This window comes from Marmota marmota, unplaced genomic scaffold (assembly GCF_001458135.2).
Source record: "Marmota marmota marmota unplaced genomic scaffold, marMar, whole genome shotgun sequence".
Classification (NCBI taxonomy): domain Eukaryota; kingdom Metazoa; phylum Chordata; class Mammalia; order Rodentia; family Sciuridae; genus Marmota; species Marmota marmota.
Window position 1 is genome coordinate 35,041,949 of NW_026000240.1, and position 8,867 is coordinate 35,050,815.

The 8,867-nt window shown below is 42.8% G+C and overlaps 1 protein-coding gene across 3 annotated transcripts in view; it reads left to right on the plus strand.

The window, feature by feature from the left end:
• Nucleotides 1–8,867, plus strand: part of Mon1a (MON1 homolog A, secretory trafficking associated) — a 20,917-nt gene that overhangs the window by 4,568 nt on the left and 7,482 nt on the right. Inside the window, exon 1 of one of the 3 annotated variants that reach the window (XM_048793940.1) lies at nucleotides 1,209–1,480. The exons of 1 other annotated variant lie outside the window; for it this stretch is intronic. The gene's annotated coding sequence lies outside the window, so the exon portion shown is untranslated. Of the gene's footprint in view, nucleotides 1–1,208; nucleotides 1,481–8,867 lie in introns of those variants that run through there. One more of the 3 variants, XM_015487167.2, reaches the window with a different exon arrangement.

The following is an 8,867-nucleotide window of genomic DNA, read 5'->3' on the forward strand; positions in this document are numbered from 1 at the left end:
AAAAAAAAAAAAAAAAAAACTGTATAAGAGGGAACCTGGAGTCCTGAGCTAGTGAGTAGAAAAAATATTGTGAGACCTGTGAAGACTCTTCTATCTCCATTCCAAGGAAAAAAACATTTTCTCACCTGAGAAGCTTCCTTTCAAGCTATGTTTGAGGTTCTGAACGCCCCATAGGAAGATATCTCCTGTAAAAGGCCATAGCTTTGTTATAATGGCAGTCACAAGCCAGTAGGCTCCAAGTGGTAGCCATCTGAGACCATGAGAAAAAGACTAAGGTAGAGCTCTCTCCCATAGGACCAAGGGGGACACAGGAAGACCTACTGCTTGCTTTGGAGGAAAAAAAAAAAAAAAAAGAGGAACACAGGATATTGCTTTGGGTGTTTGTTGGAGTAGCTGGTAGAGTCACAGGAGTGGTTTCAGAATTTTTTCCCCTTCATCCCAGAATTGTTGGGAGAACAAACCACGAAGCTACAAAGTGAGTTAATTGCTTCAAAAGAAAATATGAGATATTTTGTTGTCAACTTAATGTGACTTCTTTAAACTGTTCTCCAAAAATAAGAGCCATTTGGAACAGCTTGCGTTTTCCTGTTGTTTTCATTGTTTTGCCTCTAGGAAATTATAAACAGTGGTTCTTTATCCTTGCAAATAACCCAGGGAGCCCTTAAAATAATACTGAAGCCTGGTTCCCCATACCCATCCAATTTAATCAAAATCTCTAGGAGTAGTGTTGAAATATTAGTGTTTTTTAAAAGCTCCCCAGGTCATTCAGTGTGCACAGTTAAGAACTACCTGTTCTAGAGTCTCATAAATTAAAAACGATTAGTGCGGCTTTTGCGCATGCTCACATCCTTTACAGCTACTGTAAACTCACTAATATTTATCCAGCACCCCAAACTTGCAGTGTCCTTCCACAATATGTCGGGGAAACAACGTCAACGTTACTTCCTCTCTCTTGAATGAAACCTGTCATTAGTTTGGGCCAAGGGTCGAAAGAGTACAGATCTGCAGCAGTCGCAGGGCTTTTGACCTCGGGGACGGCAGATGGGGAGAGGGTGCTCCCGGGCCTCCGAGACGCTGGAGAAGGAGGCGCCGGGTGAGACAAACCCGGATCTGGGTCAGGTCCCGCCCCCGACTCTTTTGGGCTCCGGAGAGCCGAACCGCTCGGGCCGTGCCGCCTACAGACTACATTTCCCACAATGCACCAGGGGGGCGGGCTGGGTCGGGCCAAGCGACTGGAACCGGGCCTCCTCGGCTAGAGGCCAGCGAAGGCTGCCTTCCTGCGCCAGAGGCCGGGTGAGGGGCGGCAAGGGGAAATCGGTGCCGAACTGTTGCCATGTGTGTGTCCGCAAGGGGACGTGGCCCCGCGAAACTGCGCCCCCGGGCCTGGCCCGGCCGGACACCTACACCCCTCCGGGGGTCCGGCAGAGGGCAGTGACTGGCACCCTCTGTGCGTCCTGGTTTCCCCCCCCCCCCAAAACAGGTGAGTCCGACTGCCAACCCACGTGGCCTGGGGTCGCTGAGAAGCAGGAGAGCTGTCATCTTTGGAGGGAGGGACTTGAAGACTAGGGTCCCAGCAACCCTGAGCACCGTTTGTGTTAGGAAAGTGGGTCTTCCTGGGGTCCCTATGCCGGCTGGCCCATAGCTGGGGAATACAAAAAAAAGAGGCCTGGAACCCATCCTTTGGCCAAGAGGGTGAAATAGTACTCACATCTACCAATGCATGTATATTTGACCCTCAAAGTCCTCTCAAAAAGCAACGCAAGTGTTCTGGAGCTCCTGGAAGGGTCTTAGGGCTCAGGACTTTGTTCTCAAGGGCGCCCTGGCTAGGTAACTGGGCTGCCACTTGTACTGAAGCACCCTTTCTAGGCTCCAGTTCGCTTGAGAAGTGTGAGCAGCCTTTGTCAAGGAGGGGAGTGGCCGCCAGAAGTGACAAGTTCCAGGCTAGTCTTTAAGCATAGAGTAAGTATCTTGCTGAAGCAGCCACAGCACAGTCTTAGTAGGACCCTGTCTCTACACGTCCTTCATCCTGGCAACTCCCTCCCAGATAAAACCACTCTCCAAAGGGTGAAGGTGGGGTGAAACAAGCACTATCCAAGTAGGAAAAGGGAGCAAGGTGATTAGGAACCAGTAGGGAGGAGCTCTTGCAAGGCCCACCCCAGGCACAGTAGAAGGGCTGATTGCACCAACCTGTTTGGTTACTTTGCTTACAAGCCCTGCAAGGGACTTCTAGGAAAAGTAGCAAGTCCTGGGGATATCTAGAGGGGCTGCCTGGTAAAGACATCTGGGCTGGTTCTGAAAGATCTTGCCTAACTGATTCAGGCTGAACCTCCCAGCAGCTTCCTTGCACAGATTATGGGTCTTTTGGGGGTTGGGGTGGGTTTTGTGTGATTCACTGAGCTTTTCTGCCTGAATTTCCAAGATAAGTATTCAAAAAGCTATTTGCTCCATCAGGCTTTCTGGCGGAACCCCAGATTGATCTTGGAGAAACTGAGATGCTACATGATCTCACATGGCAGGGGGACTGTGGTGAAAGAGGTACTCACTAGTGGGTGTGGTCGCACACCTCTATAATTGCAGCAACTCTGGCCACTGAGGCAGGAGGATCACAAGTTCAAGCCATCCACAGCAATTTAGCAAGGCCCTAAGCAACTTAGTGAGACCCTGTCTCAAAATAAAAAATAAAAAGGGGCTGGGGGGGCTGGGGTTTAGCTTCAGTGGTAGAGTGCTTGCTTAGCACATGTGAGGCACTGGATTCAAGCCTTAGCACCACATAAAAAAATAAACAAAATAAAGTTAAAAAAAAAAAAAAAGGATTCTTGGGGCTGGGGTTGTGGCTCAGCAGTAGAGCACTTGGCCTAGCCTGTGTGAGGCACTGGGTTTGATCCTCAGCACCACATAAAAATAAGTAAATAAAATAAAGTTATTGTGTCCAACTACAACTAAAAAATAAATATTAAAAAAAAATATTTGGGGGCTGGGGCTGTAGCTCAGTGGCAGAACACTTGCCTGGCATGCATAAGGCACTGGGTTTGATCCTCAGCACCACATAAAAATAAACAAATAAAATAAAGGCATTCTGGCCATCTACAACTACAAAAAATTAAAAAAAAAAAAAAAAAGAAGAAGAAGGAAGTCTTTGTTATTAAAAAAGTTCTTAAAAAAAAACATTGTTTGAAAAAAGGGGGGTGTTGGGGATCCCAACTCAATGGTTAAATGCCCCTGGGTTCTATCCCTGGTACCAAAAATAAAAATAAAAAAGAAGCACCTATTACCCCTAGACAGTTGACTCTCCTCTCTTCCCCATGCAGGTACCATGCTAGGATGCTGGGTACAGTCAGACATACTGGGTTTAGTCAGCTGAAGCCTACAAGGGATCAGTGGGGAATGGGTTCTCAGGATAGGATTAAACTGCTGTAGACCTTGTTTGGATCTTTGAACCAGAAGTTCAAGGCCACAGTGCAGGGCCAGTTAAACATAGCAGAGACTTCTAGGAGCAGCAAAGAGCTAGTCATCTGTTTTTCAACTCTAACACTTGTAAATAGCCTGATCTGACAGGTGGGTCATTTCAGGCTAGAGCCCACCTGACTTCATAAGATCAGATGCATGCTTCCCCAGGCCATTCATCCAGGGCCCCTGTCTGGCTGAGCAAACTCATAAAGGACTGATTTACATGTCAGAGACCACTGGATCTGTGTGTGAGTACTGTTATACATGGTCTGAATGCAAAGTAAAAATAATCATGATGTACTAAATGACAGCAGTACGCATATAAATGCCTACTCTATACTAATGTAATTATTATTTTTTTGAGGTTTTATTTAAATTTATTAATTTTGAGAAGGAAGTCTTTGTTATTAAAAAAGTTCTTAAAAAAAAACATTGTTTGAAAAAAGGGGGGTGTTGGGGATTAAGAGTTTACTTCTTAATATTGAGATAACCAGAGATATGAAAAATTTGTGCTCTACATGTGTAATATGAATTCCTCTGTCATATATAAATTTAAAAATTATTTTAAAAATATTGAGAATCCTGCAATGGAAAAATGAGAATTCATACCCTATTAGATTCAAATGTATGATATGTCAAAATAATTGTATACTAAGGTAATTAGATTACATATATTATCTTCTATGACCCAATGAATCAGTAGTAGTATTATCACCATTTTTAATTTAATTTTTTTTTTTTTTTTTTACTGAGGACGGAATGAAGAGGTGCTCTACTGCTTGCTGAGTTACATCCTCAGGCCTTTTAATTTATATTTTTATTTAGAAATAGAGTTTCAAAAAATCACTCAGACTGATCTCAAACTTGCAATCCTCCTGCCACAGACTCCCAATTACCTGGGATTACAGATGTATGCCAGAATTATCTCCATTTTTTTTCTTTAAATCTCCATTTTATAGATGAGAAAACAGAACTGTAAATCCAAGTTCCTCTAATTGCAGAGCCATTGTTCCTGAATATTTGACTATCACCAAAGAAAAGTCTTCTACAGACTGAGTTGGTTTATTTGTTTGATTGTTTTTTGCCTCATTGTAGCAAGTGCTGGATCTAGGTGTTCACAGATCTTGCACTGCCTCCCTTTCAAAGATGTTTATCTAGCAAATGTTGATTAAGCTCCTCCTGCATGTGGCTCTAATCACCTGAAATTTGTAGCAAGCCACAGGGGGACCTTCAGTCCTGAGAAATAAACCAGGGTGAGCAGGGATATTGCAGAAAGGCCTCTCTGATAATGTAATACTGAGCAGCAATCTGAAGGAAGTGAGGAACAGTGAATAATGTACTAGCCCAGACAGGGAAATATGCACAGGGAGGAAGTTCAGCAAAGGCAAAATCTGAAATAAAGGAATGCTCAGGATATTTAGGAAAAGCCACTATGGCTGGACTAAGGCAGAAATAGTTGGGAGAAAGGGTAGGAGATAAGGTCAAAGAAGTAAAGGAGAAGCTGGGTGCAGTCCACACACCTGTAATCACAGCAATTCAGAAGGCTGAGCAGGAAGGATTGCATGTTTGAGGCCAGCCTTGGTAATTTAAAGAGTTCCTGTCTCAAAAATAAATAAATGAAAAGGGCTGGTTTAATTCCCAGTACCAAATAATAATATTTTTTAGTTGTAGTTGGACACAATACCTTTATTTATTTTTATGTGGTGCTGAGGATTGAATCCAGGGCCTCACATGTGCTAGGTGAGTGCTCTATCACTGAGCCACAACCCCAACCCACCAAAAAAATTTAAAAGTACAGAAGTGAGGGCATATGGGATGAGGCCTTTTACACCCCTATGAGGAAATTGGTTTGCTTTGTTGTTTTGATTCCAGGGATTGAACTGGGGTGCTTAAGAACTGAGCCACATCCCCAGCCCCCCTTTTTTTTTAATATTTATTTTTTAGGTGTAGTTGGACACAATGCCTTTATTTTATTTACTTATTTTTACGGGGTGCTGAGGATCAAACTCAGGGCCTCGCACATGCTAGGAGAGCACTCTTAACACTGAGCCACAGCCCCAGCCCCATCAGCCTTTTTATTTTTTTATTTTGAGACATGGTCTCATTAAGTCGCTTAGGACCTCACTAAATTGCTGAGGCTGTCCTCAAATTTGTGATCCTCCTGCCTCAGCCTCCAGAGCCACTGGGTTTACAGGTATGCACACCATGCCTGGGAGGAAATTGACTTTCTTGCTGAGTGAGTGTGAGCAGTCTCACATTACAAATAGAATTGATTAAAAAAAAAATCATTAAGTGGCATGGTGGCACATGCCTATAATCTTACTGACTTGGGAGATTGGAGGATCAAAAATTTAAAGCCAGGGCTGGGGCTGTAGCTCAGTGGTGGAGTGCTTGCCTGTCATGCTTGAGGCACTGGGTTTGATCCTTAGCACCACATAAAAAGACAAACAATAAAATGAAGGCATTCTGTCCATCTACAACTATAAAAATATATTTTTTTAAAAAATTCAAGGCCAGGGACTGGGGATATAGCTCCAAAGAACAGAATTGTAAGATGCCTGTAGCCTGTATCATTGCTTGGAAGGGAGCTACTCTGAATTTCTATCAGACCCAGATAGATTTTGTATAAAGAAAAAAATTAAGCTTTTATTTGAGCATAGCGGCACACACCTTTAATCTCAGCAACTCCAGAAGTTGAGGCAGGAGGATGGTAAGTTTGAGGTCAGCCTGAGCAACTTAGTGAGATCCTAACTCAAAATTAGAAATAAAAAGGGCTGGGAGAGCTGGGGTTATAGCTTAGTGGTATAGTGCTTGTCTAGCACATGTGAGGCCCTGGGTTCCATCCTCAGCACTACATAAAGATAAATAAATAAAATAAAGGTAGTGTGTCCATCTACAATTTACAAAATATATTTTAAAAAGGGGGGTTGGGAATGTAGCTCAGTGGTAGAACACCCCATGTTCAATCCACAATACTGAAGGGGGAAAATAAAAAGTATGGTTTCTACTCAATTAATGTTATTTTCCTACCATCATAAAATTGAAGACCATCTGTACAGCTCAATGAATTATCACAAAGAAAATATATCTAAGGAAGGGCGTTTTGAAGATAAAAAAAGCTGGAAGATCCAAGACAGGGAGAGGTGGGGTGAGGGAGAGAACGAGCGTGAATGTTAAAAAGCTATGTCTATCTTTCTTTTAAGCAAGAAGGACTGGAATTAGCCACAGGGGAGTGTGAACAACATATCTTTAAAAGAAAAAGAAAGGCAGAGTTGGGGCTAGGGTTGTAGCTCAATGGTAGAGCGCTTGCCTAGCATGTTTGAGGCACTGGGTTTGATCCTTAGCACCAAATATAAATAAATAAAAATAAAAGTCCCTCAAGAACAAATGAAAGACAGAAAGGCAGAGTCTGGCAGATGAGACAAGATGATGGTGGTAGTCTACAGAAGATTTTTCCTGGTGACAAGTCTTCTCAGTGAAGTGGAAGATAAGGTCATCTGCTGATAAAGCTGATTCCCCCTATATCTACTAGAGGTGTCCTCTACCTGGCCTTGAAGCTGTGGTAAGACCAGAAGATCATGTTAAATCTGTCCTGGCCATCAAATTGGCATAGAGAATTCTCACATCTCTAGTTTTCTTTTATATATATATTTTAGTTGTCAATGGACCTTTATTTTATTTATTTATATGTGGTGCTGAGAATCGAACTCAGTGCCTCACACATGCTAGGTAAGTGGTTTACCACTGAGCCACAACCCCAGCCCCTGTAGTTGTTTTTGTTTACTTATTTTTTGTATGTGGTGCTGGGGATTGAACCCAGGGCCTTGTATATGCTAGGCAAGTGCTCTGCCTCTGAGCTACAACCCCACACCCTGCTACTGGTAAGGGAATTCCTTTTGCCAAATTCAAGAAGTACAAAATAGGGCTGGGGATGTGGCTCAAGCGGTAGCGCGCTCGCCTGGCATGCATGCGGCCCAGGTTCGATCCTCAGCACCACATACAAAGATGTTGTGTCCGCCGAAAACTAAAAAATAAATATTAAAATTCTCAAAAAAAAAAAAAAAGAAGTACAAAATAATATTCAGAGAAAAGAAGAGTTCCAACCTGAAGCAAAGCCTGTTAGCTGTGTCTTACTTCTTTTTCTGCAAGCACTAAAATATGCAAAAAGGGGGCTAGGGTTGTGGCTCAGTGATAAAGTGCCTGCCAATACATGTAGGCACTGGGTTCTATCCTCAGCACTACATAAAAATAGATAAATAAAATAAAGCTATTGCGTCCATATACAATTTTTAAAATATTTAAATAAATAAAATATGCAAAAAGAACTCTTTGTTAACTTAATTTTTTTTTTTTAGTTGTAGTTGGACAAATACTTTATTTATTTTTTTTTTACTATATTTTTTTTTTTTTAGAGAGGGAGAGGGGGAGAGAGAGAGAGAGAGAGAGAGAGAGAGAATTTCAATATTTATTTTTCAGTTTTTGGCGTACACAACATCTTTGTTTGTATGTGGTGCTGAGGATCGAACCCGGGTCGCACGCATGCCAGGCGAGCGCGCTACCGCTTGAGCCACATCCCCAGCCCATACTTTATTTATTTTTATGTGGTGCTGAGGATCGAACTCAGGGCTTTGCACTTGTTAGGCAAGCGCTCTACTGCTGAGCCACAACCCCAGACCGTCAACTGAAATTTTTTTTTTTTTTTTGGTACTGGGGATTGAACCCAGAGGCACCCAATCACTGAGCTACATTCCCAGCCCTTTTTTGTATATTATTTAGAGACAGGGTCTTACTTAGTTGCTTAGGGCCTCACTAAGTTGCTGAGGCTGGCTTTGAACTCGCAATTCTCCTGCCTCAGCCTCCCCAGCCCTGTTTTGTATTTTATTTAGGGACAGACTCTCACTGAGTTGCTTAGCACATTGCTTTTGCTGAGGCTGGCTTTGAACTCGCGATCTTCCTGTCTCAGCCCCGCTAATCTGCTGGGATTACAGGTGTGGGCCACTGCTCCCAGCTTCAATTTTGTGTTTTATGGAGAAATATATGTTCATGGCAGAACATGGAGGCAAAAATATGAAGGTATAGAATTGTTTTAGTTCCCATATGCAGGGCTTCTTTCTTGTAGTAACATTAAACAAGCTGCTTAAACTCTCAGCTTCAGTTCTTTCATCTATGGAGCTAGCTTGATAAAAGCACTTCCCTCACAGAGGAGTGCTCAGGATTACATAACTTAATCCATATAAACTTCTTAGCACACTGCCCTGACACCCAGTAAGTTTTAGCCCCTGTTTTCAGTCTGTTAAAATGTTTACATTTAGGGCTGGGGATGTACCTCAGTGATAGGGCCCCTGGTTTGATCCTCAACACTGGAAAAAAAAGAAAGAAAAGAAATTGCATTTAATGTGTATTTTTTTTGGGGGGGTGGG